The sequence below is a fragment of the Microtus ochrogaster genome, chromosome 18 (assembly GCF_000317375.1).
Source record: "Microtus ochrogaster isolate Prairie Vole_2 chromosome 18, MicOch1.0, whole genome shotgun sequence".
Taxonomy (NCBI): Eukaryota; Metazoa; Chordata; class Mammalia; order Rodentia; family Cricetidae; genus Microtus; species Microtus ochrogaster.
The window spans coordinates 26407261-26434640 of NC_022020.1; the positions used below are offsets into that span (position 1 = coordinate 26407261).

Sequence of the window (27380 nt, forward strand, 5' to 3'; positions counted from 1 at the left end):
AGCATCTTCGGCTGTGACTCAACAGTAAGAGTCCCTTCCGTGGGCTCGGCACCTCTGTCCACCTCCGTTTCATAAGGGTCTCAACCCAGACCTCCCCCTCCCATACTGCCGGCATTACTGTCTACTCTTTGAAGTGCTGCTGCAGGGACCAACTTGCTAAGTAGATGTAGAAGTCACTCCCATTTTACAAGGGAGTTGCCAAGTGACCCTTGGACGTCTAGACTGTAAACACTGACCTAGAACTAGCACACGTTTCTTTCTGTTTGCTGATTCCTTGAGACAGGATCTCACTATGTGGCCCTGGCTGGCCCAGAATTCATTCTGTAGACAAGGCTGGCCTTAAGCTTGCATTGATCCTCTTGCTTCTGGCCGCCTGAATGTATGCTGGGATTACAGGCATCTGCTAGCCTACTGGGCTTGTTTCAGCCTCCTCCCTTCTATGCTCTGCTTGGAGCCCCAAAGCTGCCCAAACAGTGCCCTGGTTCTTCCAGCACAGCCCAGTGTTCTGAGCTCAATTTGTGGACTAAAACTCCACCCCTTCACACCCCAGTCCCACACTCTGACTGCAGCCCAACCTCGAAGGCAGGGCTGAAATCCTGACTTCTGTTGCCTGAATGCTCCAGGCTTCTGCCCACATCAAACCTTGGTGTTCCCATAAAATTTTCCAGAGTGCAGACCCCTCCCTACTTCGTCTCAGAGCCTGTTTGGTTAGAGCAGCCAGGATCAATGTACGGAAAACCCAGTAATAACTCCCCACCCCACCCCAGGCAGCTGGGCTGCTCTATAAAGACAGATTAAAACCTCATCGTGTTGGGATGAGGAAATAATTCAGTTGCTAGGCCAAAGTGGAAGAGCCCGAGGTTGCAGGCGCTAGTGGCAGAACACGGAAGTCACACTAGGGATGGGCGTGCTCTGTCCTTGGGGATCTGAACCCCTCTATCTCAGCTCCACCCTCAGAGCCACCTTCCTTTGTTGCCTTCCTTGAAGCCAAGGCTGACACATCCTGGTCTCCTAGGGAGCGCTGAGGGGGAGGCAGGCTGAGGGAAGCTCGTCCCTCACACACGTGGTTCATTTACTCCTCAGCGGGACATTATTTTGTTCATTTGTTAGTCTAGGTCTCCTCACCTAGACTACGAGCCCACAGGAAGCCAAGGACCTGTTTATTTATGGCCTGCAGTGTATCTCCTGCAGGAGGCTAGGCTTCCGTGTTGAGGAAACAAAAACATGGATTAGAATTCTGCTTCTTTGAGATCAGCCTCTACGACTTCTCTGGCCTCGATTCTCTGCTCTGTAAAGTGGGCTGGGCCGCCTCTGGAACGGCGGTCTCAGTCCAGTGGGAGCTTGTATCTGATTAAATTTGAACCGGGTGTGTTACCATACTCCTGTAACCCAAGCGCGCTGCGGTGTTGGAGACAAGAAGATCAGAAGTTCAAGGTCATCCCTCGCAATATAACGAGTTCGAGGACAGCCTGTGCTACATGAGACCTTGCCACAAAAAAAAGAAAAAAAAGAGAGAGAGAGAAAGAAAAAAGAAAAAAGGATTCCACTAAACTGATTTTTTTCCCCCAGAAAATAGAAATTGCGTTTGACTCCCGAGGCGCCATCAGGGGGCGCCTTTGTGCAAGGTGCTGGGCGCCCGGCTCCTCCGGGGTGAATTCGGCCGTGGCAGCCCCCACTCCCCGCCTCCACCTTTGGGGGTTACCTCCCCTCTCCTCCGTCCGGTTCACACGCCCACCCCCACTCCAGCGCGTGTCCCGGCTCCAAGGACTGTCTCCGCAGCCCAGCGCCCCTCCATCCCCCGCCCGGCCCAGACTCCTTCCACCCACGCAGCCCCATATGCTGGGAAGAGCCTCCCACTCCCCATCTGTCAAGCGGCTTTCTTACCCCCATTCCCCCCGCTCCTCTGCCATCCCCTCCTCCGGGAAGCCCTTCATGATTGACAGGACGGGGGGGACCAACATTGTGGGACACTTGCCCGCAGCCCCACTGTCCTAAGCAGGGGGTTGTGTTGGGCGAGGGATGAGCTCAGTGTCCTAGTCTAGGTTTGGGGACAGATGCAAAAACTGTGAGCTTTCAGATCATGGAAAAACCTGTCAAGGTTCAGCAGCTGGGAGGGACTCCCCCCCCCCTTTTTTTTGTCCCTCTCCAGAGGCCCTGAGAATGGGTGCAGGCCCCGCCCTCCGCAGGTGCGGGATCGTGGGAGAGACGGGGACTCAGGGTCTGGGGAGCTGGGTGCGGAGGAACAGGGTCTGCTTTTCTCGCCTGAAGGACCTGGTTTCATTTCGCAGATTGATTATGGCTTCATGTGTGGATGTGCGCGCGCGCGCGCGCTGGGCGTTGTTAGCTTTTTCTTAAATGTACCTTGCTTGTCTAATGAATGTTTGATTGCACCTACATCCGGAGGCCGTTTTAATGAAAGGTGAAGGCTCCTAGAGGGAAATAAATAAATAAAAGATCGTTCCCCATCCCTCTGCACCGCCTCCTCCCACAACTCTCCGTCGCCATGAAGCCCGTGCCTCGCGGACGAATTCTGATCCTGTTTGAATGTTCTTGTGTAAAGGATGTTTCTCTCACGGGGAAATCAGCCCCCTCCATCGGTCAATCTCCGGGCTTTTATTAAGGGCGCAAAGGGGAGATGAATGAAGAGAGAGGGCTGAGGAGGGAGGAGGGGAGCCCTTTCTCTCCCGCCCCTCAGCCTGGACTGCCGCTTTGTTTACTTGTTGACTTGTGGGTTCTGTGTCAGGCTTTGCCAACGGTCAAGTTCGATTCATCAGAATGTGATTAGCAAGGCCCAACTGCATTCCGACTAGGAATTCACTGAACTTGAGAACGCCTCAGTTTTCTTACCCGTAGAATGGAGCTCATCCTATTCATGTCGTGGATGGTTGGGTGACGGTGCATTATGCAAAATGCCATTAAGTGCAAAGTAAGCGCTCAGGGAAAGCGGCTGTAAATATCTACCAGGCAGGGGGCAAGGGTACACACAGGCCCTGGACACTAGTAGAGGCCCTGTGACCTTGCCTTAAGAGGTGGAATGTCTTGAGATTCATCGATCCCTAGGTCGTGACCAGGGCCTGTGTGTCAGGCTCCGTTTGCCAGGTCTCAATCCCCAACGTTCAAAACAAGAAAGAGAAAGAAAAAAAAGAAAATAGTTCTGGGTTCAAATTCAAAGTTTCCTATTTTCTGTCTTTGTGACCAGATCAAGTTCTTTAGCCTTTCTGTGCTTTGTTTTCCTCTTCTGTTAAATGGGTATATTAATGATAAAAGGCAAATCACAGCATTCCCTTCATTGGATTTTTGTGGAGAATGATGAGAGCATGCACCAAGTGCTTAGTACAGGCCAGGCATGAGGTCAACATCCGATAACTGTTTGGTACTATTAATACTCATTGGTCCTGGAAAATCATGGGACAGGAAGAGATCAGGAAGTACCCTACAATCCTTGGCATCAGGAAGTACCTTATAACCCTTGGCTAACAGTTTGGGCCAACCTAAGCACAGCAGTGACTAGGGGAGCCATCAGATCCTCATCATCTCCAATGTCATTCCTGGTTCTTCATTTTACACCCAACATGAGGTAGCCGCAGCCCCTGTCAGCACTGCTGTCTTACCTCATTGGGCGTCTGGCCATTCCTTGCCACTTACACGGTCAGCAGTCTGGTCTGCTGTCACCATCTCTCTTCTGCATTGCTACAGTGGCCGCCTGGCTCGTCTCCCCTGCCGTCTACTCTCCACACCGAAGGTAGAGGGATCCTGCCAACAGGTGAGGTGGATCGCATCACGGTTCCACCCAGCAACCCTACCTCTCACAAAGCCAGTGTTTTCATGATGATTGGCAGACACTGTGAAGCGAGGCCATTGCCAAATCTCACCCCTCCCGTCTCTAACAAAATTAAGACTGTTTATTTATTTATACAGTGAGCTCATGTGAGCACACCGCGGCATGCATAGAGAACTCAGAGAGCAACTTGAGGGAGTTGTTTCTGTCCTTTGACCTTGTGCTTCCCGGGTCAGTCTCAAGTTATCAGGCTTGGTGGCAGGTATCTTAAGTTGTTGATATGTCCCACTGGTTCTTTTTGGTTTTTGGCCTTATTCTGTAGCTCAGCCTGGCCTAGACTATGTAGCCTGAGCTAGCCTACCACTAGATGCTAGTCCTTCTACCTCAGCCAGCCGAGTACTAGGATAACAGGTGTCTACCACTATGCCTCTCCCTCTTTTCTCATTCCTCTGGTCTTGCAGGTCTCTGCATCCTTCCTTAAGAATGAGTTTGCAAAGCTCTGTTCTTTCCCAGGATTTGCACTGGATGTTCTAGCTGCCTGGTCCAGCCACAGGTGTCAGTGAGACGATGCTCCCCCCACCTCTGCAGGCGTAGGCTCAGAGAGGCCTTCCTTCCTTCCCACCTCCTGCCTGAGTGCTCTCTGGCTTCCTCTTTTGCTCTGTTCCTTTCTGTAGCAGCTACCACCATGGAACACTGCGAATCTACTTGAGTACTTACCACTGGTCCCTCACCATTTTGTCGGATGGATGGCGAGCTGCATGAAGACAATGGTTTTGCTTGTTTCATTGTTATACCCTTGTATCCAGGGCAGTGCCTGGCACACATTAACCTCTCAATAACCATTTGTTGAATGAGTGGGTTGAATGAGTATGTGCGGGAGAAGCAAGTGGAGCGATGTATAGAATGGGTAGGGCCATACTGAAGGCGGAGAGGGAGACCTTGACAAGCATCCGGGGAGGGGCGTGTCAACTCCCGTGGACCAAGGAGATATCGCTGGAGAGGGGTGAGCTGCCTGAGAAGCAATTCAGTCTGGTCTGCGTGGTTGGGAAGGATGGTGGTGGGGACGAGCGATGCTTGTTTCGGGCATCTTGGTGGTTGGCGGTGCCAATTACTGGGTTGGAAGGAGAAATGAGCTGGGATGACTCTTACCGATCTCTTCATCTCGAAGCCTTTGTTGCTTCATCTGCAGAGTGGGGAGGTTGAGTCCTGCCACTGTCTGGGGTAATTATGAAGACAGAGAGGAAGATGAAAGAAATGGCAAGCCCCTGTAAGAGTGCCTAGTGGGTTAGACGGCTGCTGATTTGGGGAGATCTGGCAGGTAGGTGAAAGAGTGACCTGCAGTAGAATATAATAAGAGGCTGGCCCAGAAGGAAGGAGACGCCAGGAAAATTGATTTGGTCCATATACGTAAGAGATAGGAAAAGGAGAGAACCCTACGATAGGAGGTGTCACTGACTGGGGGGCTTAGCTAGTTCTAGAGATAATGGGGTACCAGAGCAAAGGCTGAGGTTTAGTCTGGAGAGGTCACAGGGTAGCTTGAAGCTAGCTGTGTCTGTGGGGTGCTGTGGGGTGGGGTGTAGAAATAGGGTGGATGATACTGACTGACATAGACATCCTCCGCCACCCCTGCCTATCACACGGGAGATGTGGTGATGCTGAGGATGGGGAAAACAAATAAGGAACTGGACAGAAAGCCTCAGAGCACAGTCACTGGGTGTCTTCCTCTCCACGTCACACCCCCTCGCTTGCTTGTGTTGGGAGCCAGGTAGAGTGGGGTATCAGAAATTAATTGTCTGATGTTTTTATTTACTCAGCTACTTTTATGGTTCTGGGAATCATTCATGCTAGGTGTGGGCTCAGCCACTAAGCTACAACCCAGGCTTCACTTTTCTTTTCTTTTTTTTTTTTTTTTGAGGCCTCTGGGAAGTGTTGGTCAGTGGACTGTGAACTTGACTTGCAGGCTTGTCCCTTCCCTCTGAGAGGTCAGGCTGCGGGAGCAGGATCGTCCTTGGGTCTCTTGCAAGCTGCGTCAGCAGCCTCACTGTGTAGGGAGAGGCTTCCGATGGCAATGCCCCTTCATTAGTCCCACAGGGTTTGTGTCCAAAGCCCTGACTTGTAGCCACAGACCAACTTGACCAGCATCCAGGAGTCTGATTCGAGGCTTACATATCAGAGCACAGACGTGGTTGTGGGCATCTGGAGAGGTCACCAGAGAGAAGCGAGGTCCCTGAAAGTGAAACGGCTTTTAGAGGAGCCAGATGGTACACACTGCCTCATTCCTCCCTTCCTTCATTCACTTTATATTAGTTCCATTTTCTGGGTTCCAGGAATAGTACGATAGAAACAGTTGAATACCTTCCATGGGCCAGACACTCCTGAGCTTAGCTACTGTAGGAACTATGCAGCTTGAACTCCTGCCTGCCCATGAAGCTTGTGTTCTACAGAAGAGACAAAAGAAACACAGCAAGTGTGTGTGTGTGTGTGTGTGTGTGTGTGTGTGTGTGTGTGTGTGTGTGTTAGTGATAACTAACAAATATCAAGAATGAAAAGCAGGGAGTGCTATGAAGTTGAGATTTCAAATGAGGTAATGGGTGGGGAAAGGCTTCCATGGCAGGAGATGAGAAACACAGGCAAGCGTCAGAGTATGCAGAAGGCTTGGCTGGTGTTAAACACAGACGTATTTACCAGCCTTAACTGTGCACACTGATAATCCTTGCATTCAGGAGCCTGAGGCCAGCCTGGGCTACACAGTGAAACTTGTCTCAAAAAGCCAAACTGAGGCTAATGGCGTAGTTACACAGTGAAACCTAACATGCACCAGGTCTTGGCTTGGGTCCCCAGAATGCCATAAATTTGGCTTGGGTCAAATGCCTGTGTCTCAGCCCCTTAGAGGAGGAGGCAGGAGGCTTATAAATTCTAGGTTATCCTTTACTATCTATGAGTCCCAGGCTAGCCTAGGTTACGTGAAACCCTGTCTCAATGTATGTATTTTATAAATACATATTTATAGTTGGGCATAGTAGATTGTACCTGTAAGGGAGGTTGAGGCAAGAGCCACAAGTTTGAGGCCAACCTCAACTGTATAGTGAGTTCAGGGCCAGCTAGGGGGAGACCTTGTCAAAAAATAAAATAGAAATTATACATTTATATTTATAAAACATTCATTCACATTGCTGTATAAGGCCAGAGGATTGTTTTGGGTTGTGTGGTTGGCTTGGCTTTTGCACGTGAAATCTATTTAGGTGTTCTTTGGGCTTAATCAGTCCCTGCACAAGGGAGACAGAAGCAGGGATGCGCACTGCAAGATCCGGGGTCCAAGTCCAGCATCAGACTTGGTCGGCCCACGAGACGCTCTAGAACTAGAGCAAGGGTGTCTGGGGCTGGGCTGCTGGCTGCTCTTTCTACTCAGCTGAGAATATAGAGACCTAGGGAGGTATCACTTTGGATGACATCATGTTGTGTGGCTGAGGTGATTTTGACCTCAGAGGAGGCTATCAGCCAATAGTACCGCCATACCTGGGGCAAGGAGCCTGAATGGGGGACTGAGCCAGGTCATACTGTTCACTTATGCATTTAGAATCAATCCTTCCCCCCACCCACAACAATCTTTATAGGGATTAAAAAACCAGCAATAACAAAAATAAGTGCTATAATATGTTTTTAAAAGATTTATTTATTTATTGTGTACAGTGTTCTGCCTGCATGTGTGCCTGTAGGCCAGAAGAGGGCAGCAGATCTCATTACAGATGGTTGTGAGCCACCATGTGGTTGCTGGGAACTGAACTCAGAACCTCTGGAAAAGCAGCCAGTGCTCTTAACCTCTGAACTACCTTTTCAGCCCCAAGTGCTCTTATTTGTGTAAGTCTTTTAAAACTCACTTTGATTTCCATGTGTGAAGAGGGGGGAGAAGGTAGGAAGTCAAGGTAAATGTATGAAGACTGAAGCACCTGGAAGCCCCAGCAAACTCCTGGGAAGGAGGAGAAACAGGCTTACTGGGGTTCAGCTGGCCAGTTCCTTTATTTAAAATTTCTTGCCCACTGGGCAGTCCTGGTGCATTCCTTTAATCCCAGCACTCCAGTGGCAAAGGCAGGCAGGTCTTGTGAGTTCAAGGTCAGCCTGGTCTACAGAGCAAGTTCCAGGGCAGACAGGGCTACACAGAGAGACCCCATCTTGAAAAACCAAAGCAAAACAAAACAAAAATTAAACAAAAAAATAAAACCCTCTTACCCAAAGCTGGGGGGTGGGGAGGAGTGCTGTGGCATGCTGTCTTCTGGACATGACATGACATGACTGTCAAAGTCATAAGCTCACGGTCAATATAGCCAATTGCATAAGGCCTGCACAAGGCCAAGCCAATAATATCTGCCAGCTGCCCAGCAGACAGCACTAACTAGACACAGTGGGTTAAGAAAAAAAAAAAAAAGAAAAGAAAAGAGGGGCTGGAGAGATGCTCAGAAGTAAAGATCTACTGCTCCTGCAGAGAGCCTGAGTTCAGTTCCCAGCCCTCACATCAGGCTGCTCACAACCACTGGTAATTCTACCCCTAGGAGATCAAACTCTCACTTCTGGATTTGGACACACACACACACACACACACACACACACACACACACAGATAAAAGCAAAGCTCACTGTGGTGGCACACACCTTTAATCCCAGTACTTGGAAGACAGAAGCAGGCAGCTCTCTGTGAGTTCCAGGCTATGTAGTGAGACCCTGTCTCAAAATAAATAAATATAAAATATAAATAAATACTTTTAAAATAAAAATGAAGAGTTGGGTGGTATATACCTTTAATCCCAGCACTTGGGAGACTGAGGCAGATGGAGCTCTGTGAGTTCCAGATCACCTTGGTCTACAATAGTGAGTTCCAGGATAGCAAAGGCTACACAGAGATGCTGTCTCAAGGAGGATGAGGATGAGGAGGAGGGGAGAGAGAAAGAAGAAGGAGAAGGAAAGGAGTCAAGAGCATCAGGATCTTGCCAGGGAGCCGCCTAGACTGGTCCGGAACTTAGAATCCTCCCACCTCAGTCTCTTGAGTGCTATACTTTCAGGAGTGAACTATTGGCATCTCTTACCCTACCTCAGATGAAGAAGGGAAGGCTAGTGTTTGCACTAGCCGAAGCTGTCTTCCAGGCTCTTGATCCAGCTCTCACCCCAGCTCTGGGAACACAGGAGAGGATCAGAACCTGTCCGACTCAAGAAGAGGGACCCAAGAGCAAACCAGGAAGAGGACAGAGTGATTCATCTCAGTCTCTTGCCTGGTGTGTTCCTTAGGAAGGGATTTGAAAGATGGGAGCCAGAGACTTTCTGGGGCAGCCTTGATAGGCTGTCAGAATGCCTCTGGTTTCAGTTTCGACTCAGATGCCTAAAGCCCAGCCCCTGGCCTTGGGAGATCTTGCTGGCTGGTCCAGGTAGCTTTTTCTCTGTCCTATCAAATAGGTGACCAAGCTGCTTGCCCCACTGTCTTAGTCACTTTTCTATTTCTTTGACCAAGGAAACTTAGGTTGTGATTGTTATTTTTAAATAGGGTTTCTCTGCATAGCTGGCCTCGAACTCAGAGATCTGTTTGCCTTCCAAGGGCTGGGGTTAAAGATGTGAACCACCACCACCTGGCTGATCAAGGCAACTTATTAAAAAAAGGATTTAATTTGAAGCTTACAGTTTCAGAGGATTAGAGTCCATGATGGCAGAGCAAGAACATGGGGTCAGGAATAGCTGAGAGTTCACCCTTGACCCTCAAGTAGGAGGAAGAGAGAGACACTGGGAATTGCAGAAGTATTTTGAAACCTCAAAACACAAAGCACACCCTAGTGACACACCTCCTCCAACAAGGCCACAGTATCTAATCTTTCCCAAATATTTCTACCACCTGGGGACCAAACATTCAAATATATTAGCCTGGGCGGGGGGGCTCTCATCAAGCCACCATAGTCCACTCCCTGAACTCATAGACTCATGGCCATATCATAAGGCAAAATGTGTTTAGTCTAACTTCAAAAGTTCCCATAATCTTTCAGTCTCAGCCGAGTTTAAAAGTCCAAAGTCCCTTCTAAGACTAAAGGCAATCTCTTAATTATAACATCCCATAAAATCAAAAAGTAAATGACATACTTCCAACATGCAATGGTACAGGATACACATGACCATTCCAAAGCGGAGGAAATGGAGCAGAGTGAGGAAACACTGGCCCAGAGCAAGATCAAAACACAGCCGGGCAAACTCCAAATCGTGTAGCTCTGTGTCTGGTGGATGTCAAAGGGCTTAGATGGCTCTGCCCTTCCGGAATTGCTGACTATAACACACTTCTCTCTCCAGGGCTCTTTCCATTCCCTGTGTGTAGCTCCCCTTGGCAGATATCCCAGGACTCTGACATCTTCAATGTGTTGGGGTCTCCCACGAAAGCTTCCTGTTCATGGCTTCACAAAATGGCCCCTCAGGGCCTCCATGCAGGGACTCCCTGGCTGTCTGCCTAGCCTCAGAAAGAAAATTCCATAACCCTTTAACTCATGTATCCTTCACCTTTGAAAGCAGCACCAACCAGCAGATGCTGCCCAGTTCAGCTGCCTGCTTGGGCTCCACCACTCACCCCTTAAATCACATTTGCCACGTCTCCCCTTTGTTGTTGCTCTTTAGTAGCAAAGAACAAAATTCCCCAGGTCTTTCCTTCCTAGGAGCTGGCAGTTTAGTTGAGTGGGGTCTCACCCTGAGAGTACCTTCCCTTTGATTCCGTTTCAGAATAGGTCTTATTTCTTTAGTCTTCTCACCTCTGTAGGACAGGCCTTGGCTCCAACACTAAATTTCCTGATGCTCTTTCTGGGTGGGGGGCTTTATTCTGTATTTCCTTTAGCCCTCCTCGCTCTTTGTCACAAGAGGGACTACTAACAACCACATGACAGAGTCAGTATTAGGCTGTCTTGAATTCTCCTCCACCAAGAAGATTCATTCAGTACCTTTCGGTTTAGCCTCAGGCAGATTCTTAGGACAAGCGCAGAAATCTAGAAAGACAAGATAGCACAGGAATGGTCTCTAGTCCAGTTGTTAGTATTGTTCCCACTCTGAAACCTCTTGAGCTGGGCCTCTGTAGTCCACATTGCTCTCCACTGTCTTTCAAGCTTGTCCTAGAATGGCCGATGAAGCCTCCACCAAAGCATTCCACTTTTCTAGTCTAAAGTCCCCAAATACTTACTCTATATGCCTCCAAAATCCAGCATGGTCAGGCCTGTGGCCCTGGTACCAGCTTCTGCCTTAGTTACTCCCTGAGACTGGACAAAGTTCATCCTCTTCAGGATATATATATATTTGCTTCAGGAGAGCAAAATATAGAGAGGGGAAGGAGAGATGGGTGATTTCAAAAATGGCCTGTGGAGGCCTTCGCAAGGCCTCAGGCTGTTGGCTGGGGGCGCTCAACCGAGTATGACCACATCATCCCTGCAATTTCCAGCCAGTTTGAACGCTGGCTGCCCCTCCTACCAGGAAAGTGTCAGCCGTGAAGAGGGGGAATTTCTCTATCAAGTGTGACCTGGGGTTGGCGATGAGTACCAGAGATGGTAGGATCCGCTAGAAAAACATGTCACACGGTGGGCTGCGTGCAGGAATGCTGGATTGGGTAACTGGCAAATTGAAAGGCTCCTTCATACTATAATGGTTAAAGAAAAAGGGAATTATCTCATGCCTTTTTTTTTTCGTCTATCAAGGTGTCAGCGTATGCTAATCACCTGGCAGAGGCTTCACCGGGAAGAGGCAAGAACAACTATTATATTTCGGAGGAAAGATTTATCTTGTGTTGTTGGCGCCAGTTGGAGGAGGAGGTGGGGTGGTAGGCGGGTCAGAGGGGCAAAGTGAGAACTGTTGCCTGATTTGAATGGAGTCGGAAATGGCTTTGAACTCAGCTTTCTCTCCTAAGATTAGAAATAATAAGCTCTGTTGAGCTTAAGCTTTGCACTCTGTTGTGGGTCAGGGAAGAATGTAGCGTGGGCAGAGACCTATGTGTCCAACGTGGGGAGGGCTCAGGTGGTACAGCACACCTGGAGGGGTGTATGGGCTCCTTCACTCAACCACTGATTGTACTAAGGGGTTATATGGGGTGGGGGTAAAGAGCACAAACTAAGGACCAGGGAACCCTGGCTTTGGCATCCTGGCTCCACCTCTGGCTGTGATCTGTATCACATGACACCGTCTTCCAGATCCTCAGTTTCCTGGCATGGGGAGCTGTGTGATCCCTCCTCTCTGTGATGACTAGCAGAGCTGAGTGGGATCCTGTAACTGAAAAGCACAGGGCAGTTCAACCAGCAATAGCACCCACGATTGTGATTATTTGACACAGATATTTTCAGCACCTACTGGAGTCCAGCATGCAAAAGGGAACGGGACTCTGAGCTCTGCCTGCAAGGGGATCACCACAAATGGAATCCTGCATGTCCTTTGCTCCCACACCCTCAGTGTCCCAGAACATGGAGAAAGGGGACACAGAAACAAGCAAAGGCCCTTAAACCTTACATGGACCACGTTTGTACCTGTTATGATGATAATGACATTGACCTTGAACTGACTGCTTGATAACAGAACTCACAGTGGGGCCTGTCTCTGGAAATGATGGAGGAGCCAGGCTACCACTGCTGATGGTGAACAAGGGACTGGCTTTGAAAGGGGGACAAGATTTGGAGGCCAACATTGGTTGATTACACATCTGGGGGGGAGGGATCCTTCTCAGGGGTGATAAAGCCTCGGGGTCTGATGAGCTGGTTTCCTATATTGACCAAGCTGCTCATGTTGAATCCCCATTCTTCTCTTCGGGATCAGTTGGGTGGGGAGCCAGAGAGCTGGAAAGAGAGGCAGGCTGCTCCAGGAGCAAGTGTACAGACTGCAGTGGCAGAGATATGAGTTCAAATCTTACCCTTCAGGAACACTCGTCAGCTACGTGGACGTGGTCCAGTTCTTAGTGAAATGCAATAAGCATGCCAAGGTTGTTGAGTAGCAGTTCCATGTTCCTAAGAGGTAGAGGCGATTTCTAAACTCTGGCCAGCATTCCCAGTTCATGCTATCCCATCCCTCGGCCTGAAGTAGAATCAACTAAGACAAGAACGGCTAAGAGAGGAAGGAACGGGGTGCACCAGGTGGGCTGTGTGGCAGGCAGAGGTTCCGAGCAGGTAATGGCTGTCAGAGACCAGCAAATCACAGGCATCTAGGGAATGACAAGAGTTACACTCAGACATCGAAGAACAAACACACAGCACAAGACGCTTTGCCAAGGCAAAGCTGTTTTGAGTGTTCGCGGATGTGACATGTGTCACATGAGAAAGGTGAGCCTCTTGCACCGAGACTCCCTAATTGATAGCTGGCGGTTCCTGGAAGAGCAGCGCCAGGCTCGAAGGGACTGGACCCAGGGCAGCCCCCTTACACTGCCCATCTTCCCCTTGGCCCCCCGGCAAGCCTTCATCAACCCAGGCACTCACAGTGCCAATGCACGCATGGGGGGAGGGAGGCTCACTATCCCAGATGCCCTGAGGTCCAGCCTCTCAGCCTCCACCTTCCCAAGGCCTTTCTGCCTCGTCCCTGGAAACCAGGCTGTGTGCCAGTCTAATTGAGCTTCTTGACTTTGCCAAATGCGCCAGGCTTTGTCTGGCCTCCAGGCCTTTGCATATGCTGTCCTCTCTGCCTTGGATCCCTCTCCTCTCCTCCCTCCCGCCCACCTGGCCGGCAATGACAACCACAACTTAATAACAAAAATAATAGCAGCTTATCTTTATTGAGCACTTACTCTGGGCTAAGTGTTTCCCAAACGTTTTTCCGTATCCAAGTCTTACAACTTATGAAGTAAAAACAATGACAGTTGACACGCCATAAATTCTGCTGTTGACCAGGCACCATTCTGAGTGCTGTAGGAGTTAGCTCAGTCCTTACAGCCTCATCGCCGTAATAATCTGATTTCACACATAAGGAAACCGAGTCACAAAGAGGCCAAGCTACTCGTCCAAAGTCACCAGCTCAAAATAGCATAGCTCACACTGCAGCTTGATCCCAGAGCTGAAGTGTGTTATGGCCACTGCATCTGCCTCTAGTCCCACCTCCTTCGGCAGCACGGGGTCAGGGCCTTTCCTGACATCTTGTGGAGTTCACTGGTGCATCCTCTGGGCCTGAAATGCCTGCCATCAGGGACAGGCTGGCCCAGTATGGCAGCTTCAGATCCTAGCCCAGCCCCTGGCAGGCAGCCGGGCTCATCTCTGCAGAAAGCATGTCTGAATCCTGAAGGAGCAGTCTTTCTCTGGGTTTCCTCTTTCAATCGCAGGGCTATGAAATGAAAAAAAAATGCAATTGCATAAAAACTCGGTTATCATTTTGCATATATCTGAGTTTTATTGTTATTTTGAGACAAGATCTCACTATATATCCCTGGCTGGCCTGAAGCTCTATCTTCTAAGTTACAGGATTAGAGTCATGTATCACCATGCACGGCTTTTGGGTTTTTTGGGGCTTTTTTTGTGGGCTTTTGCTGTTGCTGTTGCTGTCTTTCTGAGGCATCCATATGAACTGATACAGTGCAGGTGGTAAAACTTTTGCAGAGCTAGATCAATCAATAGCAAATTGAGGACGTGCCAGCGTGCAGGCAGCAACTTCCTGGCCCTCCTGCCCCCTTTGGAGATGTGGGACTGGGTACAGAGCGGGAGCCATGCACCAAGTCCCCATTACAGCAGATCTGAACTTGGGGTTCTTGTGGGGAACATTCAGAGGGGTCACGACATTTCTTCTCTGCCCAACCTTGGCCACATGTTCCAAGGGTCAAATTCCTGTCAGAGCAGCTGGGAGCCAGGGGAGCCAGAAGAGTGTGGTGGACTCGTGTCTCCTTCCACACACAGTTTCTGTTGTGAACCGGTAACACTTCTACGTCTTAAGCAAGCTCCTTTTGGGTTTGCTTTGTTTTGTGTTCTTGAGACAGAGTCTTACTATGTAACCCTGGCTGGCCCGGAACTCACTACGTAGTCCATATTAGCCCCTAACTTGCAGCAATCCTCCTGTCTCTGCCTTTAGATTGCTGAGATGACAAGCGTGAGCCACCATGCTTGGCTTCAGCTTAATTAAACTCTTCCACCAGAGCTGATTTTTCCCACTGCCAAGCGCGGTGTTGCTGGCTGGTGCCTCTGCTTTCTCCAGTGCACAAACAACGAGGAGCTGCCAAAAGAATGGGCCGCTCAAAGGGGAGTTGAGGGCCTGGCCTGGACAGAGCCACTGTGTCCTTGCTATCTCTCCAGAAGAGATGGTCTTCAGCAGGGCTGTGGCCCCTGCTGGCCCTTCCCTTGTGCTTGTAACGGGCAGGCAGGAGCCTCAGCCTGCATCACCCTGTGAGCCAGTGACGGTTGGGGGAGAGGTTCTGACAGCCTTCATCACTGCACCGTCTCACTGCCCGCCCCCCAGGTGTGCAGTCTGCCCGCTCAGGCTGGGAGGTGTGAGAGCCTTCCTTTCCTCACCAATAAAATGTAGATAATGATAATACCTTGCTCCCAGGCCTGCGGTGAAGATCAGATGAGAGAATGCAGGGAAAAGCGACTTACATGCTATAAAAGACTCTGACAAATGCTCATTATTTCTTCCTATTCTTCTCCTGGAATTTATCAAACACTTTATGGGCCCTAGAGGTGTGGGGATTTTTTTTTCCTTTTCCCTCTATCTCGCATGGATTTCTTTGGTCCACGATTCTGCCGTCCTCTCCTGTACCATAAAGAGGCAAGGTGGTTCAGTGGTCAGGGAGTAACAGGCCGGCCTGAGTTTGACTCCTGGCTTGAAAATTTTCTAAGCACAATGCAGGGCAAAGAGCAATACCTCCGTGAGCTCTGTTAGCCTTCCCCTGCATGAACTGGGTATAAAAATTGAGCAGCAGCATAGAGTTGATATGAGGATTGAGATGAATTGTGTAAAACTCAGGACTGTGCCTGCAACACGTCCAGGCCATGTCTGCTGTGCTGTTCTGCTATGTGTTCTCTCCAGCTTGCAGGACTATCCTCTCTGAGTGCTAGGACCAGTGAAAATAGACGCTGGACACGATTTTCACAGGCTTCCTTGTCTTCACAGGCAGAAGGGGTAATTCACTCATTCAGCAAATCCTTTTTGAGCATCTGCGTGGTGCTGGGTACTCCTGGGGCCACAGGAAAACCAAAGTATAGTCCCTTGCACTGGGGAGCCCCACATTGCAGGGGCAAATATTTATTTATTTATTTATTCATTCATTCATTCATTCATTCATTCATTCATTCAGTGCTCAACTCTCATCCATTTGCATGGTCTATAAAGCTCTGTGCTGGACCTTGAAATACAAAGCTGGGGATGGGGCAGAGAAAGAGAAAAGCAAGATCTGGTTAAGGTCCCTCGAAGCTTTGGCTCTCCATGACCTGCCTTCCAATTCCCTGTCACTTGACCTCAGTCTTCCTATTTGAATGTTAAGGGGTCACTCAAGCTGATCCCCAATCTCCTGGCCCACACCAACATTCCAGGTTTGAGTCAGGATGGACAAATGCCGAGTGACACCCCGTCTCTGCTCCCGGCCCACACGCTCACTTGGGTCTCGGGCATCGATCGACTAGGAGCTCATTAGCGTCCACACAGCCGTCGCCGCATGTCACAGGCTCTTAAAGTCTCCATTACTGAGGGACCTCGGTCCTCTGTATTTTTAGCCTGCATCTGGAGGAGATGGCTGCATCTCCTGCAGTTAGACACATCAGGTTCAGTGCTTTCGACAGCTTCTCAGGCCTCTGGGCACCTGGGTGGAGGTGGGGCCCCGGTCTGCTCCTGGAAAAAACTAGTGGGAGGTGGGGAGTTAGGGGTCCTCTCCTCTTCCATAATCTCTTAGCCTGCTCCCATGGGACCACCTTCCACATATGACAAAATAGAGACGGCCCCCACACTTTCAGGATACCAGCAGCTCTTTGAGTAACACAAGAATGAGGGCAGGGGACGCCAACTTAGGAATAAAACCCAGGCCAGTCAGATGTCCCCAGAGATCAGCCACCATCTCTCCTTACAGACAGGTAGAGCAAAGCTTGCAGAAGCCACCCAGTGTGTTGTCATGTCTCACAGCCAGATCAGGGTTCTGTCTGCCTGTGGGGGACCGAGCCAGCCTGAGCAGCTACCCAGTCCAGAGAGCTCAGGTTCCTCTGTCCTTATGTAAGGACCGTATTTCCCAGACCCCAGAGTGCAGGAAAGGATGCTTTTGCAGGCAATGACTCTGAGAATAGCGGTACCCGCGAGAGGCAGAGCATTGCTTGCTTGGGAAGACAGGGAGGTTAGGAGGTACCGTGAGGAGGAGAGCTCTTCTTCAGTTGAGGAGGGGTCAGTCCCCAGCCTGAGCTAGGAATAGAGCTGTGACCATGTCGAACCTGGACTTCAGGAAGAACACAGACTCTGTCAGAGACTAGATGCTCCCATCCCCCGTTAGCTATGTAACCAACTTGCTGGCAAGATAAGACAGCAAGATAACAGTGTCAGACTCTTCTGCCACAGTCCCAGTGTACCAGACATGCTTCCTTGCCAGATTAGTGGTCCTCGTGTAAGGCGGGAGCTATAATGGCCATTCTCATCTTACAGATGATGGAAGTGAGCTCAGAGAGGCCAAGCAAGTCACCCACGTTCACACCACTGAAAAGTACCAGTTTCTATCCAGAGGGCCAGCTCATCCTTGGCTGTACCGAAACCATAGAAAGGAGTGAGGTGAGTTAGTTACCCAGCTGAGCCATTTTGCTGATGATAAAGTGGGAAGACCATAACATTGTGAGGGGTGGAGCTTCTGCCTGAAGTGGATCATCTGTGTTTCTCTGGGCTTCAATTAGGGACTGGGTTGAAATGCGGAGGAGTTAGCCTGCCATGGTGGTGCTAGCCTTTTATCCCAGCACTTAGCAGGCAGAGGCAGGAAGATCTTTGAGTTTGAGGCCAGCCCAGTCTGCAGAAGTGAGTTCTAGGACAGCTGGAGCTACACAGAGAAACCCTGTCTGAAAAGAGGTTGGGGGGAGGAATGCGGAGGGATGGGGTCACGTTACACACTTGTTTCTTGTTCAAGCTCCACCTGACTGACAAGCTGAAGAATAATAACAACAGCAAACATTGCTAGAACGTTTTCCCGGTGCCAGGTGCACTGCCCGTGTTTAATCCTCATTTCGCCTCTGTAAGGCTTAACCTTAAGCGAATGTGGAAATGAAGCTCCGAATGGCCAAGCAATCAGCCTAAAGTTGCACAGCTAATAGCAAGTGAAGGTAGGATTTGAAATGCGTCATGCCTGCCTTTGAGGTGTCAGTCCTAAGAGACCTGTTTGGAGAAGTAGACTTTGGAGGCAGACGGGGGTAGAGGAGGGGCTACATGCTTTCAGGAAGCACTTAACGTTTTCCCACTATCACGAGGATGCTGCAGCTTTAGGTTCAGGAAACTGCTCGCCTCTCATGGTGTCTTTTTACTCCATCCATCATCGTTCTCCCTTCCCACTTCTCCCCGCGCCCTCCCTCCACCCCCGGTGCCTAGAGTTTCAGCTCAGATGTCTCCCAAAGGAGGAGAAAAGCCCGCTTCACCTTTGTGCATCTGGAGGGGCCAAGAACAGCAATGGGTGTCACCAAGCACAGACACCTGGGGATTTCTGAGCCCTAGTGTCATCTATGAAATCACTGGATAGATGATGTCAGACACCATCTAGGGCAGGGTTGCCAAACACAGTCATGTACGTCAAACCCCACCGGTGCACCATCCCTCCATAGACGCACACAGTCACATGTCTGAGCTGGGGATGTGTCAAGCAAGGCAGAAGTGACTTCTAAACTGAGACCAGAATGACAAACAGGAATAGCTTGCTTATGGGCGGGGAAGGGTGTTCCAGACAGAAGGGAAGTGTAACCAAAACACAATATGATATGATTCTAATATTAACACAAACAAAGGAGCTAGAGAGATGGCTTGGTGATTAAGAGCACTGGCTGCTCTTCCAGAGGACCTGGGTTCAATTCCCAGCAGTTCGTAACTGTCTATAAGTCCAGTTCCAGGGGATCTGAAACTCTTTTCTGACCTCCCTGGGCACCAGTTAGCATGTGGTATATAGACACGCTTGGGAACAAAACACCATACACATCAATAAGTCTAAACAAAACAAGACAAAAAAGCTGAACAAGAGCACTTGGAACCTTCGCTCACTTCATCAACCCATTTCTCCTAACGAGATGGATAGTACTTATGCCTGGAACTTCTCCCCAGAGGGTGACCCATGAACTGGGCCATGTAGGATGAGTAAGAACTTTCAGGGAATAGAAGAGGGAGAGGATCATGCAAGAGAAAAGCCCAGAGCAAAGGATGTGGCTGGAGATTTGATAGGATGCTGGCCCTGGGCTAGTTCTTTGTCTCTGTGACAAAGATTGATAATTTATATTTTTCAAGCATGTCTTATCTGTTAATAAAGATTCAGATAGGAGTGCAGGGATTAAGGGATGGCTGAGGACCCTTTGAGGTACTCTCTGGAGCAAATGCTGGGTGTGGGCAGTTCCTTATTTCTTCAAACAGCTCATTTCTCCCTCATGTACCTTCTCCAAAGCTGTGAGGGCTCCTTGGAGAGCCCAGGTGGCTGCAGTCAGTCTGTGTTGTCCTGGCTGGTTGTGACGGGAGGTATCTATGGGCCCTGCAGGCCCCACTTTCAGCAGCTGTGACATACTGGGGCCGTGACTCCTCCCTGCTTTGAGGAACAGAGCCTCTGGACTCTCCAGAGGAGAGCCCCAACCTTAAGGTCGTCTGTGTGATCACTGAACAAGAAGCCTGAAGTTTGCCTTGTGGGTTGATTGGATTAGCATTTTGGAAGAGTCCTCTTCTAGTGAAGTATATTAACGATTCATTCCGGCTGGTCTCTCACCCAGGGCGGGCTCTTTGTAAAGTGCCTCAGATTTCCTAGGATTCCTCAGAGACACTTTGACATTCTGATTGTCACTGCCAACGTGGGCTGCGAAGAAATTAATTGACATGGATGAAACCCTCAATTTCCAAGGGCTGCATAATAAAATAAAGGTTATTGTATTATTGCAGATTCCACTACTAATGAAAAAGGGCTAAAGACCATAATCACAACATGGCATATTTAGTGGGCTTTTGATTTCCTCAGGCAACTATCCTAAACTATAGAGATTACAAAAGAGTTTTAGTAACCATGTATTGGAGAGTTATATAGCCCAGGCACACTTTACCAACTGATCTGTGTGTTATCTGCCCCCCTCCCCCAAACACAAGACCAGTGAAGGGGGTGCTGTCCATCTCTGGGGCTTGGAAAAGTGGAACGAACCTGGAACAGACACCGTTGTGGATAAAGCAATCTGTTGCTAGAAGAGAGGAAAGAGTGAAAGACCTGAGCAGACAGGGATAGCCAATTAGCCGAGTGTAGGGCACTCTAGGTGGCAAAGGATTAGGCAAGTTTGTGTGTATTTTCTAGACTTGAGAAAACATCTTTATCTTTTCCCCTTAGGCCCCAAGAATTTCATTCCTCTGTCTCCCCATCCATCCACACAGAGGAAACCCATCCACTCATCTACCCATGTGCCCATCCATTTATCTTTCTATAAACCTACTTCTCCATTTGTCTGTTGCCTACCCGTCTACTAACGCACCCATTCATTCAGCGATGCATTCTTCTGTTCATTTACTTAGTCTCTAATTAATTCCCAGCACCCGTCATGGAGGTGAGCGTCCACTGTGGTCTGGATGTCTGCCACTTAGCAGGTGGCAACAGAGAGAAGCAACAGAGGAAAAAAAGCTTCAAGAAATGGTGCCAGAAGTTTCTAACACTGTAATTTGCAGAATTTCTCCATCTTCTTCATCTCTAGCTTCCCTGTATGGATAATGGGGATAACATTCATAGGACATTGTGAATTAAAAGGCAACAAATTTAGAAAACGCTTTGAATATTTTATATGTCACCATCATCACCATCACCACCTCCATAATTACCATCACTGATAATGCAGAATATTCTGGAAGCTAAATATCCTTAAGTTTGAGAAATCACATCTACCACAGAAATCCTGAATATATTCAACTATGGAACTTGATAAGATGAAATTACTGTACTTAAAATCATGAGATTCCTCAACTTTGCAACAGTCACACCAATTTCATATGTTCTTGGTGCTAGTGTTGGGCAGCAGAACTGGAAAGGGTCTTGGTAAAAGAGCTACTCCATCAGGACGTACCAGGGCTGTCACTTCCAGGTTAGTGGATAGAACTCTCCAACGCGTCAAGGGCTAGGCCCTGTGGCTTGCAAGGACAGATGAGGAGATAGTGTGTGGAGACGTGCTTCTGGAAACTCTGAAAGGTGAACAACGCAATTCTGGAATGAGCAGGATCCACAGGACATGCGGGCCGTGAAGATACTGCACCTGTCAGTTTAGGTGAGTTTATACTGTGGTAGCAAAAGATCCCCCTGCCTCAGATCCCTTTGACAAGGTTACATCTCCTCTGTGCATTTCTCTGGGGTCAGCAGCAGCTCTGCTCCAGATTTTGCTCACTTTGAAACCCAGGCAAAAGGAGAACACATTGATACTTTATAATTTTTATTATTTTTAATATTTATGTATTTATTTTATGCGCAAATGTGGGGGGGGGAGGGGTGTACACATGTCCCAGCATGCTTATGGAGTATGGAGGTCAGAGGACAATTTCCAAGAGTTGGTTTTCTTTGTCCACCAGGTGGATGCTGGGGTCAAATTCAGATAGTCAAGGTTGGTAGCGGGCACCTTTCCCTGCAGGGCTGTCTCACCAGCCCTGGCTAGTCTAGAACCTGAAGCAGTCCTCCAGGGTCAGCTTCCTGAGTGCTGGGATTATAGTGCTCAGCTGGAATACGCAGGCCAAACTTGAATTCATGATCTCCTGTCTCATCCTCTTTACAGTTTCCCTATTGGTGTATCTACCAGGACTAGTCACAGTATTTTTTGTTTGTTTGTTTTGGTTGTTATTTGTTTGTTTTGAGAGATGGCCTCACTGTGTAGCCCTGGTTGGGCTGGAGCTTGCTATGTAGACCAGGCTAGCTATGAACTCACAGAGATCTATCTTCTTCCGCCTTCAGAGTACTGGGATTAAACATTTATGCCACCATGGCTGGCCAACAGAGGTTCTTAATGATTTCCTTCCATTTTATTGGCTAAAACTTAACACATGGCCAAGTCTGACACCAGGGGAGCAATATTCCACCCACGTTTAGAGAGGACACCAAAGGAGGGACAGGGAATGTTTTGAATAGTGATCCATTTTCCTTTAGACTGTCACTGCATGAGATGTCATTTAGAACCTCAGAATGGCTTGGAGGAAGGACCTTTGTAGGCAGAAGCAGCAGCTCGGGTCACTCAGCTTCCTTGTGCCTTTGCTTCCTCCCCATCGCCACCCACTGACTCTGGGCACATTTCTGTCTGAGGATTCTGCTTTTCTGCTTGCTAGTTCCTCAGTTTGCCATTTCCCCATAACCCTGTCTTCCTCTTTATGGTATTTTTGCCCCCATTTCCCCCTTTTTGCATGTGTATATGTATGTGGTATGCATGAGTATGTATGTGCATGTCTGCTTGTGTGTGTCTCTGAGGTTAATGTCAAGGGTTTTCCTCAACTGCTTTTCATGCTGTATATTGAGGGAAATTTCTCTTTAATTTTTTAAATGTATGTGTATATGCCTGCCTGCATGTGTGTATGTATACCATGTGTGTGTGGTGCCCTTGGAAGTCAAAAGGTATTGGATGTGACAGCTGTGAGCCATTTGACGTGGGTGTTGGGACCCAGTTCCAGTCCTCTGCAAAAGCAGTAAGTGCACTAGCTACTGAACCAGCTCCCTAGACCTGAGGCAGGGTTTCTAAGCTAAGCCCAGAGCTTGCTCTTTCAGTTCGCCTGGCTAACCAACTTGACCCAAGGATTCCACCTCTAATGTTGGGATTACAGTTGTCTGCTGTGCCCTTTGTCTTTATAGGTGGATCCAAACACCAGTCCTCATGGTTGCCAGGGAAGCACATTACCCACTGTGACCTTTCTCTGGCTCCTCTTCTTTCTTATAGCCATTTATCTGATGGCCTATGCTATGAATTCAGCAGAACTCTTTAGTTCAGGCACCAGAAGTCCAAATCACACCTATGTAAAGAAAGAAGACAAGCCCTTTGTATTTCTCAGTGCTGTCACCAAACACCTGATAGGAAGCAACTTAATGGAGGAAGGGTTTGTTTCGCTCATGGTTTGAAAGGACAGTTCATCTCATTTTGGCTGTGACAGCAGGACCTTGAGGCTACTTGCTCACAACAAGGTGGATCAGAAAACAGACAGGACAGAAAGTTGGGCTGGCTATAAAACCTCAAGGCCTGTCCCTGTGACCCACTTCTTCTGGTGAGGCTCTACCCCTTAAACGTCCCACTCCCTCTCCAAACAGCCCCACCAGCTTGACACAAGCTTTGAGAGGCTTTTAGGAAGCTTCTCACATTCAAGCCAGAACACAACAGTTCTGGCCCACACAGAAAGAGCCGCAGATAAAGCTGGCTGTCAGTGCGATTCACTCTGTGAATCTCAGTGATTCTCTGCTGTCTCGTCCCCTCTTCCCACAGTGTGAATGCCCTTGTTGAGCAAACTCTGTCATCTCACCTGATGGCCTGGCTCCCAGTCACCCTTTCCCTCTTCTTTCATGGGGGCCAAACATTTTCATTGGTGCTATGGCCCCTATCTGCAGCTAGGTATGGTATAGGCGGAAGTCCTGGCTAGTGGACACGCCCACTCTTGTGTTTCTCTTTCCTGCGTCTCTCCGGCTGCAGTGTGGCTGAACAAGGTGAGTTCATCCACGGATGAAGTGAGCCACAAAGCACCTGAGCTCCTCAGACTTGTGTAGGGCAGAGCTACCACAAACTCCTGGGAGAAAAAAATCAACTTTATCTTGCCTAAAGTGCTGCTGTGTGGGTCTTCCTTACAGTAACTCAACTGGAAAGAGTCAGTTTAGTCCCCCTGCCGAGCCCAGCATGGCGGTCCAGGGGTAAAATCTGCCAACTGAGTCCAGTCTAGTGGTACAGAACTACAATCCCAGGTCAGGAGGCTAGCGTGAGCTTGCAGGTTCACAGCCTGCCTGGTCTACAATGAAGATTGTATCAAACAAACAAACAAACAAAACAACAACAACAACAAATATCAACTGACTGGCCTTGGATTAGAACCCTAAGTCAGAATCCAGTACTGAAAGAGGTGAAAAAACTATTCCTACGCATTACTGGGGTGCCATCACCAGGAAAAAGGGGCTTGCCCATGGGGCAGCAAAGCCCCTTTAAGGATCTCATTCCCCTATGTTTGTGTGATGAGATCTCTGAAGAGAATGTCTAACTTCTGATTGTCTCAACTTGGCTTTTTCCTCTCACTAGGCACCAGAGGAGGCCTCAGGCCGGTGCATCTTCTGCTAGGTGTCTGTGAGTGATGGAGATGGGGGCTGTGGTGGGCAGAGCCCTGTGTGGTGCCAGGGTCTTCAGAGCCGTGCCTGCACCTCTGCCACGAGTGGGTTTTGTGAGGTCTAAAGGGAACGAAGGAAGCTGCTAGTGTGTTGGTGTGTTTGGGTTGCTATAACAAAACCATAACCACAACCCAAGAGGCTAAACACAACAAAATAGATTCTTCATGATACTGCAAAATGGCAAGAGCGAGATTAAGATGTTGATAAATTCAGTACCTCCATTATATCCCTTTTGCCAGGGTCTGTGTTCATGGTTCTTAAATACATCTTTTCACTGTCCTCACACAGAAGAAGGGCAAAGAAGCTCTCGGGAGCCTCTTTTAAGAGGCACCACTCCCATTCAAGAGGGCTGAACCCTTGTGATCTAATTACCCCCAAAGACCCCCCACCTCTAGTCAGGCGGTGTGGCACTGCTTTTTATCCCAGCACTAGGGAGGCAGAGACAGACAGATCTCTGTGAGTTTGAGAGCTAGTTCCAGGACAGGCTCCAAAGCTACAGAGAAACCCTATCTCGAAAAACCAGAAAAAAAAAAAATCCCACCTCTAGATGCTACTGCATAGATTTTTGTTGTCATTAATGTTGTTTGTTTGCTTTGTTTTTGAGACAAGGTCTCATGTAGCCCAGATTGGCATGGAACTCCCTCTGTAGTTGAGAATTACCTGGAACTTCTGCTCCACCCCCGTCTCTACCTCCCTGGTAGTGCTAAGGATTGAACCTGGGTCTTTGTGCACGCTGGGCAAGCACTCTACCACCTGATCTAGTTTCTTAGCCCTTGATTTTCAGCATATGAATTTTGGAGGTGTTCTGGTTAGGATTTGACACAAGCTAGAGTCACCTGGGAAGAAAGATTCATTGAGGAATTGTTTAGATTTGGCTGGTGGGTAGTCATGTCTGTTGGGGGTGGGGGGTTGATTGGTGTAGAAGGACCTAGCCCCTTGGCAGACACCATTCCGTGGGCAGGAGGTCCTGAACTATACAAGGCAGAGAAAGTGCAATGAAAATGGCAAGCAGGCAGCACGGGTGCATTCGTTTCTCTCTGCTCTTGGTTGCATATGCCATGTGGCAGCTGTGTGAATCCCTGACTTGACTTCCCCCGAAATGATGGACTGGAACTTGAGATTATAAGTCAAAAAAACCCTTCCTCCCCAGTGTTGCTTTAGGTCAGGGCATTTGTCATAGCAACGTATGAACAGCCACGGGAGGGAAACAAACATTTAGACAATAGCAACTGGGGAATGGCTGAGGGCAAAGTGTGTCTGGTTGGTGGTATCTGTATCTGTGCCCTCTGCCTGCATCCTCAGTCTGTCTCTGCCAGCGATCATCTCTGCGAAATGACACAAGGATCCGGGTTGGGTCATCTTTTCTGTGCCAAAGGCAAGACAAGTCCTTTAAATTTACTGCAAACACTCATTGGGGATGGACTAGAGAGTTTGTTAGCTGCAAACGCCAGTAAGTGTTGATAAATAAAGCCATTAAAAATGTGTTATGGCTCTGACACTTGGCGTAACATCTTTCCTCCTACTTTTCCCCATGTAACATTTACTTTAAATGGCCCCAGCCAAAAGCCAAGCACCAATAAAACGGGCCCAGGTCTCCCAGAGCATCTTCACTTGTTAAACACTTGCAGGTTTTGTGCTGGGGGCGGGGGGGGGCACCGGGAGGCCCCCGCTGTTGTGTAAACTGCAGATGTTGTAGTTCCTGTGGTGGAGGCCTAACTGTACATCACATTTGCAATTTTGACGCTTCAGTTGCTTAAAAATATTGTAACTGCTCCTCAAACAGGAAAATTGCATTTAGATTTCCCTGTGTGTTTAACCTCAGACCAGCAAGAGATGGTCTTCATATTTCCCCAGCAAATGAAATCACTTTTGGATTGAGATTGCTTAGGGATGGCTCCTATCCTAAGAGAAAGAGAAGCTAGGAACAAACACAGCAGTGCCTTCTGTGCAGGCCTGTGATGTAGATAATCAATGATAGTTTTGGTCCCATACTCCTTGGCATAAAGGATCTAGGATCAAGACAAGGAAAGGCAGTCTTGAATATGAGGTTTAGTCACATCTGAACTGTTGCTGAGGGAATTGCAGCCCCCTGCACTCAATTTTTGTAGGCCCAGCTTCCTGCAAAATTGGCATTCCTTTGGCGCTTTCCATATCAAAAACCCCTTCTTCCTGTAGAGGCTCAAAGGCTTTCAAACCATATCTTTCCCCTCAATCAAGCTTATAACTCATTCACACTAAAGGATGATTGCTTACATCTTAAAGGGAACCAATAGGAATTGGGAAACAGTTTACTCAGAGAAAAAACGTGACGTTGGAGAGCGCCTATGCAATAATGGTCTGTTAGACTGTTAAATGGGCGTCCTTTTCTGTCTACTCAAAAGTTTGGTGATTGCTTTGTTTGATTTTTAAGACAGGGTCTCACGTAACCCATGCTGACCTCAAGCTCCAGGTCATGACCAGGATGACCAGGATGATCCAGGGATGACCTTGAGCTTCCGACCCTCCTGCTTCCACCTTCCTAGTGCATAAATTACAGGTTTACACCACCCCTTCCAGGTTCTGTGCCTCTCTGGATCAAACCCAGGACCTCCTGCATGCTCAGCAAACACTCCACCTCCACCGACGGAGCTACAGTGTTACCCAGCCCAAACTATGGTAAGTTTGCCTTTTCCCCCTTCCCTTCCTTATATCCTGTCAGCAAACTTCACTGAGGAGTCTGCTTAGAACAAGAGCTTTCTATAGCAGAGAGGATGGAGCACAAGAAGCAGCCGTCACAAGCATGGAGCTGCTACAGCCTGTAGCGTACGGGTGCCTGCTGCATGCCAGGGGCAGACCGCCGTGGACAGCATTTTCTTCCCAGCACCCCAGCAAGGTAGGTAGCACAGTTACAAAGACAGAGGCAGCAATTTTTTCTCTTGCAGGTCACACATAGGAAGGCACAGGCAGTTTGATTTCAGGGCCTTTCTGTTCCAAGTGAGATTAGATTAAAATAAGCATACAGGGCAGGCTTTGAGGAGACAGTCTTTAATGTGCTCAGAACTACCAGAGAAGCTGTGATGAGGGCCAGGAAAGAAGGCCAGCCTCTTGCTGGGCAAGAAGAGCCTCAGGTTAGGGCAGCTGCAGTGGGTCACCCCACTCTTGCCCCCT

At 48.8% G+C, this 27380-nt stretch overlaps 1 long non-coding RNA gene across 2 annotated transcripts in view; it reads left to right on the forward strand.

Moving 5' to 3' along the window:
- Positions 1-4641: 4641 nt before the first annotated feature.
- LOC113457087 overlaps positions 4642-27380 on the forward strand; it is a 46805-nt gene continuing 24066 nt past the window's right edge. The window contains exons 1-5 of one of the 2 annotated variants that reach the window (XR_003377721.1): positions 4642-4781; positions 17354-17476; positions 20447-21168; positions 26790-26888; positions 26976-27105. This is a non-coding gene — a long non-coding RNA (uncharacterized LOC113457087). The remainder of the gene's footprint in view (positions 4782-17353; positions 17477-20446; positions 21169-26789; positions 26889-26975; positions 27106-27380) is intronic. The other variant, XR_003377722.1, reaches the window with a different exon arrangement.